General features: G+C 37.3%; 1 pseudogene; it reads right to left on the minus strand.

Annotated features, from left to right (window-relative positions):
* Positions 1 to 1,188: 1,188 nt before the first annotated feature.
* On the minus strand, positions 1,189 to 3,986 carry LOC119507652 (annotated as a pseudogene).
* Between the last annotated feature and the right edge of the window lie 4,598 nt (positions 3,987 to 8,584).

Below are 8,584 nucleotides of genomic sequence, written 5' to 3' on the forward strand. Positions count from 1 at the left end.
AAGATTCTAGAAAAATAAACGATGGCAATAATCCTCTAAATAAAATCAATTTGGAGGTGACATAGCAGCTGTCCAGCAATGTACAACCAAACCACAGTGTACATTCAAGTTAAAAAAGTTTTTTAGTTTAAAAAAATTTTTAAATTTCCTTTCAAAAAGCATACTGATCATATTTTAAATCTATATCTTAAATATCTAAAGCAAGTATTTTTTCCCTTTAACACCCCCCCCAAAAAAAAAACTCGAGTGAAATTGTTAGTGGGTGGGTGGTGACAAGATAGATGCTTTGAACATGGGCTATTTGAAAGGTATTCCATTTGCCACATTTTTTCCTCGTAAAGCAATCAGGTTGAAAACATGTGGACTGTGGCCTATTTAATTTGCAACTTTGAGGAGCTTGTTATATAGGAATATGTTCTTCATATAATTTTAACAATCTTTTCCTGGCCTAAAAAATTAGTTGTACTCATTATAGAGCACCTGGAAAATATAGAAATGTATGGAGAAGAAAATAAAAATCCCATAATCCTACCATGTAGAGACACCTTACTGGCAATATCCTGGTATGTTTATTTCCTGTTTTTTTTTTTTTCCCTAAGCATAAAACATATAAACATATACAGATAAAATGGGATTATATTGTTTTTACAATTTGATATCCTGCTTTTTCACTGAATAAAATGGTCTTTAATCACTTTCACTTGCCCTTAATAGTTGTTATAGAAATTTATGATTTTAATGACAAAAAAAATTTTCATTGAATGGATATATCATAATAAAACCAATGTTAAGAATGGTATTTTCAATTTTATAGCTTTATATAACTTTACAGCCTGTGACTTCCCACGTGGCAGAGGAACCCCAGATGACAGTAGCCTTTCTTCAGAGAAGATATCATCCTATGATGCCTTAATTGGGACATTTTCATGGCCTTAGAACTGTAAATTTGTGAACTGATAAAGCCCCATTGAAGAAGCCAATCCATTTCTGATATTTTGCATTCCCGCAGCTTTAGCCGACCGGAACACAGCCTTTCAACATGAAATTTAATTGTCACATTATCTGTGTATGTTTTCATAACTCCTGGAAGACTGGAAGGGTCAGCAAGTGAGACAAGGATACCATATCCCAAATATTTAAGGTCCTATTCCCCAGGATCCAACTGAAAGTGAAAAATTCTGTGCTGAGTCACACATGGATAACTGAAGGTCTGTTTGCAAAGTTCACATGAAAAACTTCGACAAGCTGTAGGACGGAGTTGGCGGGTTTGTGATCCAATCTATTCCTGTGGCGGTGTATGAAATGAACATTATTATCTGGACCTAAGATGAGGGTGCCACCCCGCTGAGCTGGGTCTCCTTGAAAATCAAAAAGAGGGCCAGTCACTGCCCGCCACAGGCTCCGAATGCTTCCTGAGAGTATATTTGACTTTACATGGGGGCTCTGTCCTGAGGAGGAATCTCTTCACCTTTTTTCATCTACTAACTTTTAGAAATTTCTCTCTCAGGATCAACAGATTTCATGAGAATACCCAGTCAGTTTGCAGAAAGGCTCAATATGATAGTAGGACGACTGTCAAATTACTATAACGGTGACATTTGCTTCTTGTAAAAAACTCTTGGGGATTTTGGCCAGATCTACGTATTCCTTGCAGATGTAACACAGGAAATGCCGCACGAAGACCACCAGGGCCCGGAGCTCCAGGAACACCAAGGCGAACGGCACCTGCTTCCTGGAGGCGTCCAGCCCAGGCAGCTCCGCGACTGCTGCAGGCAGGGGCTGCCCACGCTCGGGGTCGGTCAGGACTGGGACTGCGCGGCCGCTAACCTGCCGCGTGACCCGGGCGGGGCTGGCCACCGCGCCCTGCGACCGAGGACCCCCGGTCGGCGCCAGGCGCGGCGGGGAGGGGCGCAGTGGGAAGCCCTTGTACCTATTTTCACTTGGAGTCTATTTTATCTGATATGAGTACAGCTACTGCAGCTTTATTTTGGTTATTACTTGTATGGCATTTTTTTCCCCCATCCTTTCACTTTAAACATACTTCTTTTTAAAATTTAATATGAGTCTATTGTAGATAGCATATAGTTCGGTCATGCTTTCTTATCCATTCTACCAATCTCTGCTTTTGACTGAAGAGTTTAACCTATTTACAGTTAGAGTCCGTACTGATAATAGGGGACTTTCTTCTGTCATTTTGCTATTTAGCCATAGTTATGCTTATACCTTTTTTGGCCCTAATTTCTGTTAATGCCTACTTTTATATTTATTTGCTTTTTTGTGTTGTACCATATTGAGTGCCTTCTAATTTCTATCTCAAATATTTTTCTATTTTCTTTGTGGTTACCATGGGGTTAAAATTTAGCATCTACATGCATAGCAATTATATTTGGTTTGATACCAACTTAACTTCAATAGTATGCATACTTTTCCCACGCCCCCTTTGTCCCCATATCTTTTTTATGGTACTTATTACCATTTATATCCTTGTATATTGTATGGCCCGAAACCTAGATTTATCATTATTTTTTATGCATTTGCTTTTTAGCACCTGTAGGAAGTAAGAAGTGGAGTTACGTATCAAACAATGCACTGCAATAATACCAGAATTTAAAATTACCCAAATAGTTATCTTTACTGCAGGTCTTTATTTCTTCATGCTGCCTTGAACCACTGTCTAGTGTCCTTTCCTTTTAATCTGAAGAACTCTCTTTAGCATACTTGTAGGCAGATCAAGAGGTGATGACTCCCTCAGCTTTTGACTTAATCTCTCCCTCACTTTTGAAAGAAAGTCTTGCTGGATATAAAATTCTTTACTGAAGGTAGTGTCCTTTCAGCATTTTTAAGTATTTCAACCTACTGTCTTCTTGTGTCCGTGGTTTCTGATGAGAAATCAGCTTTCAGTCCATGTGGGACTTCCTTGTTTATAATGCATTGCTTTTCTTTTGCAGCTTTCAGAACTCTCTCTTTATCCTTTACATTCAGTAGTTTTATCAATATATGATGGGGAGTATTTTTTCATGTTTATCCTGTTTGGTGTTCTTTGGTCTTCTTGGATGTGCATATTCACATCTTTTTTCTAAGTTTGGGAAGTTCACTGTGATCATTTCTTTGAATATTCTTTCTGTCCCTTTCTTCTCCTTAAAGTACTTCCATATATTTATATTGGTACACTTGATGGTATCACAGAGGTGTCTATTTTTACTTTTAATAATTCTTTTTTTCTTTTTGTACCTCAGCTTGACTCATTTCAAGTGTATTGCCTTTAAGTTCACTGATTCTTTGTTCTACCTGCTCCAATCTGCTCTTGAAATCTACCGGGTATTTTTATTTCATTTTTAAGATCATTTTGTAAAAGGCTTTATTTGGTATGTTTACATTCTCTTTTTTTTCATTGGTGTATTCTGGATTTTTGTCCTCTTCCTTTAGGTAGGCCATTATTTCCTGTTTCTTGTACTCTTTTGTTGCACACTGTACACTTTAATATTTTAAAATGTTATCTCTGAAATTTATTCCCTGAGGTGTCTGTTTCTTCATTGTGTAACCAGCTGGTGATAAGACAGAGATTTTCTTGAGCTTCTTTAAGCCCTCCTATCAGGAAGGTCTGCCCAAGGCAAATGCAATGTGCAGGGTTTGGGCCTTTGTCTTGTCCATGGCTTTTGCTTATTAGTTGTTTTGGACTTTCCCTGTTTACAAAGTTTGATTGTCCCCTGTGTTTCCCAGGAGACAGACCTCCCTCTCCTGGTTGTTTGAAGTCTGCAGGCCTTTGCTCAAAACTGCCTCCTCTGTATTTTCTTACACTCTTTTCACTGTCTCTAACTGCCTTTGCCTGGAAGGAAAATTCTGGAGGAGGGCACACTGGAGAGGACTTTCCCAAGTTAGTTTCCCAGCAGAAACAAGACCACGGACTCATGAAGAGGTGCAGACTGGCTCCAAAGTTCCCTGGGGAGATCAGAAAAGGCAGCATGAGCTTCTGCAATGGCTGCCATCAGAGACAGGTCCCAGGCAATCCAAATTCACTAATGAAAAGGCATGATCAGTGATCCATATGCCCAACCTTGATTTTAGAGAAGAGGATTTTTTTGTCCCTCTCTGTTACCAGCAAGTTAGCCAGGGGCTGGACCTCATGGAAGACTGCCAGAAGGGTGGGGATGTGTTCTGGTAACCACCATACAAAAAGACCAATTTATTCTTCTTTACCATAATTTATCAACCTCTTCCTCCCACTCTTCTTTGGATACTGTACAGTGTTTATCTGGCCTCTGGAGTTTCAAAATAGTTGTTTCAGACAGTGTCTGCCTGTTTAATAGTTGTTTCTTTGGAAGGACTGAGTCCTTGAGCTCCCCACTCTGCCAGCTTCCCACAATCCTCTATTATTATTCTTTTAAAAGAAATGACTTTTGGCTTTGTTGAAACTCTCTCATAGCTTTGTTTCCTACTTTATTAACTTTGCTCCTATTTTATTATCTCCATTGCCTACTTTCTTTGAATCTATTATGTGGTTTTTTGATCTAACTTGTTAAGTTGGTTGCTTAGGTTTGTAGTTTCAATCTTTCCTTTTCTCTGTGGATTATAAGTCTACAAATTTCTCTTTAACCACCACTTTAGTTGTATCTCACAAGTTCTGATACATATTATTGTTGGGAGACAATTCTCCATGAATCTATTCACATTTACGTATTGTCCAGACTTTCTGAGAAAAAGGCCCTGGAAAACTTGTTTAAAGATGAACGAATGGCAACTATATCTTGGAAGCTAGAGATAGTGTATCTCTCCAGAAATATTTAGAGAATTGTCTCCCTCTGAGTTATTTGCTTGAGTTCCAAGGTAATAAATCTGGAGATGTCTTTCCCTTCCTCCCTGGAGACATTACATCCCAGAGTAATGGGTATCTCTCTCTTTCTCTTTTCTCTCTCTTTCCAGAGATGAGACTAGGCAAATGTGCCTGCAGCTCCTGTATAAGACTGTAGTCTCATAATTTCAAATTCTTGTCCCATAGTTCAACCCCAGTCTATGTGCAGATAACATCAGGCTCTAATCATATCCACCATGGGGAAATAGGGCTTAGGATATTAGTACTAGGAGGCTTTCTGAGTAATAAATGGGGTTTCCTAACCCAGAGACTTGCTTTCCAGTTGGAAATATGTGTATATCACATACCTGTTTGTATATACGTAAAGAAGTCATAATATAAATTTTATTATGATTTATTCTTTTATGGACACATATTTAAGAATATTTTAAAATCTAAAGATCTATGGATTTTGACCCTTTAATGTTTTGTTATTGATTTCAAATTTAATTACATTTTTTTCAGGGAAAGTGGCTGTATGATAAACTACTCTTAAATTCATTGATTCTTGATCTTATGACTCAGTACATGGTCAACTTCTGCAAATACTGCGTGTATATTTGAGAATAATGAGTTGATTCTATTTCTGGGATATGGAGTTCTACATATTCCAATGAATTGAGCTTATTATCACATTTATTTTTAAATATAAAATATTTAACTCCCCTGTGCCAGGTTGGATGTATTATGTCCCCCAAAATGCCATTATCTTTGATGCAATCTTTTGGGGGCCAATATTTTAGTTTTGATTGGGTTGGAACCTTTTGATTGGATGTTTCCATGGAGAAATGACCCACCCAACTGTGGGTGATGAATCTGATTGGATAATTTCCATGGAGGTGTTACCCCACCCATTCAGGGTGGGTCTGAATTAAATCACTGGAGCCATATAAATGAGCTGACAAATAGAAGGTATTGAGAGCAACTGACAGTGACATTTTGAAGAGCAGCTGTAGCTAAGAGAGGAAAAAATGCCCCAAGAGAATACTTTGGAGAATGCCATTTTGAAATGCAATCTGGGAGCAAGCAGACACCAGACACATGCCTTTCCAGCTAACAGAGGTTTTCCAGATGTCAATGGTCTTTCTCCAGTGAAGGTACCTTGTTGTCAGTGCTTCAGCTTGGACACTTTATGGCCTTAAGACTGTAACTTTGTAAGCAAATAAGCCCCATTATAAAAGCTAATCCATTTCTGGTATTTTGCATAATGGGCGGCGTTAGCAAACCAGAACACCCTCCAATATTTTTAAAAAAGATATATATTACATAGTGTATTAGTTATGGTTCTCTACGGAAACAGAATCAACAAGAGATATCTATAAATATAAGATTTTATAAAAGTGTCTTATGCAACTGTGGGTATGCATGAGTCCAAATTCCATAGGGCAGGCAGCAAACTGGCAACTCTAATGAAGATGTTCAATGAACTCCGCAGGAAACAAACTGACAATTTCAATGAACTTCTCAGGAAATGCTTCACTGGTTAGCTGAAGAAGAGGTGAAGGTCCTTTATCTGTCTTGCTTAAAAGTCTTCACTTGATTGGATTAAATCCAGCTGATTGAATTCTTTCATTGTGGAAGACACACCATTCATTGATGTAATCAGTCACAGCTACAGCCAATTGACTGATGACTTAATAAACCAGCTTTCTGCTTTATTAACCAGCCACAAATGTTCTTGCAGTAATGGTTAGGCCAGTGCTTGCTTGACCAGACACCTGGACAACATCACCTGGCCAAATTATTGATGCATGAACCTAACCATCACACAGTAACCTCAGAAAAAAGTCTGATCTTGAATCTTGTCCTCAAGTTAGAAGAAAGTCATCAAGCTTTTGCATCCATTGCTAAATATTCCAATTGGAACTGGAACTTTAAAAGAGTAGTAAGTATATAAACAACTTAGTGAACAGAATACAACCCCATTAGGAAAGTGTCTTTCTTCCCTTTCTGAGGAAAATGAGGTGTTGGTATTACAGTCAAAGAACAGGGGTTGGGAGTAGGAGTGGAGGGCAGGGAGTAGTTAGGGACCAGCAGCCAATCAGTCATATTACTGGCTGAGCAGACAGTAAAGGCATTGAAGGAGGATATAGGAGATGTTATTTCCACTGCAGAAGCAAGCTTCTTTAAATAGTATGTCAAAAAGGAAAAAAAAAAATGGAAGGGAAAAGAGAAAAGGGGGGTTCCCTTAGGATGAAGACAGGGCATATATTTATATACAGAACATTATGGAATGAGAAAATATCTGACTTTGACTTTAAAAAATCTATAATTTTATAGAACTATCAAATACAGTAGGACCTTTAGAGATTGTCTACTTCAATTCCTTCATCTTTTCAGGCATGCATCTAAGGCATAGAGAGGTAAAGTAACTTCCCAAAAGACAAATGTTGTCTTTAAGATTTATTAACAATTGGGGGCAAAGCTATAGTTATAGTTCAGGTTGTACTTGTGAGGGTAGTAGACCTGTAACTAAATAAAAATAACAGGCATACACACTGTTGTGTGTTTTTATTCATCAGCATACTTTGAAGACTTTTTGAAAATTGTTTCAAAATGCACCAGAATGTGAACTTGTAGCATGTGATGGAAAAAAAACCCAGAATACATTTTGAACATTTTATTCTTCTTTATGCCTATGCCAAAAATAAAGGTTAGGCCTGAGATAATTTCTTCCATCATATTCCTAGCATGAATGGATTTCTTCTCTTCAAGCTTATCAATTTTCTTCAGTGTGGGAATATAAGCAATAAAATACTTTTCTTTTGATAAACAAGTTGAACTTTCTCACCTCCAGTTAGTCTGAATAGTTTTGTTTAGCCACTGACAGATTTTAATAGTTGAGGATAGCATAAAAGAGTAACCAAAAAAATGCATGTTTAGGTTCATGAAACTCCTTTAATAGTTGATAAAATGTTACAAAACTCACAAGCTATGATCCATGTATTTATGACTTGAGGTTCTATAACATTTTTTCTTTTTGGAACAAAAGACAATAGCTATAGTAATTGGTCTTACAGATAGAATTTTCATTCTTTTACAAAAACGTTCTGTTTAGTATATGGTTTACAACACTTGGCTGCCAGGAAATGATTTCTCAGACTATCTGTAAAGACATCTTTTCCTCTACAAATATGCAGCCAGAGCTAGAAACTATGAAGGGAGATTCTTCCTTTCTTCTTTCTAAGAAAATTATTCTACTCCTGGTGAGTGATCCCTCAAATTCTTGGAATATGAAGTCATGTTCATAGTGTTTCTTAATTTTATATATTCCCCATACTTGACTCTATCTTAATATGTTACTCCACTGGGAGATGGCCCCAAACCAAATTGGAAACAGAAGGTTTCATGAGGAGGCTAAGGTCAGATTGGGAAAAAGGGGAATGTTATTTGTAAGAATTTACTTTTAACTAAAAAGTTATAATAAAAGCATTAAATAAATATTTAGAACAGTCTTATAACCCCACCCTTTTCATTTCTTTGGTACTTGTCGATTTAAAATTTTTCCCACTTTATTGAATTGTATTTTATATACAGCAAGTGTACCTTTCCACTTGCAATCTATGAGAATTCCAGTTGCTCCACATCCTTCCTAACACTTGGTATTATCAATTTTAAATTTTTTACCTATTCTAATGGGTTTGTGGCTGTGTCTCATCGTGGTTTTAATTGGCATTCCAGAAATGACTAAGACATTGAGCATCTTTTCATTTCCTTATTTTCCACATATGTTCT

Source organism: Choloepus didactylus, chromosome 13 (assembly GCF_015220235.1).
Source record: "Choloepus didactylus isolate mChoDid1 chromosome 13, mChoDid1.pri, whole genome shotgun sequence".
Classification (NCBI taxonomy): Eukaryota; Metazoa; Chordata; class Mammalia; order Pilosa; family Megalonychidae; genus Choloepus; species Choloepus didactylus.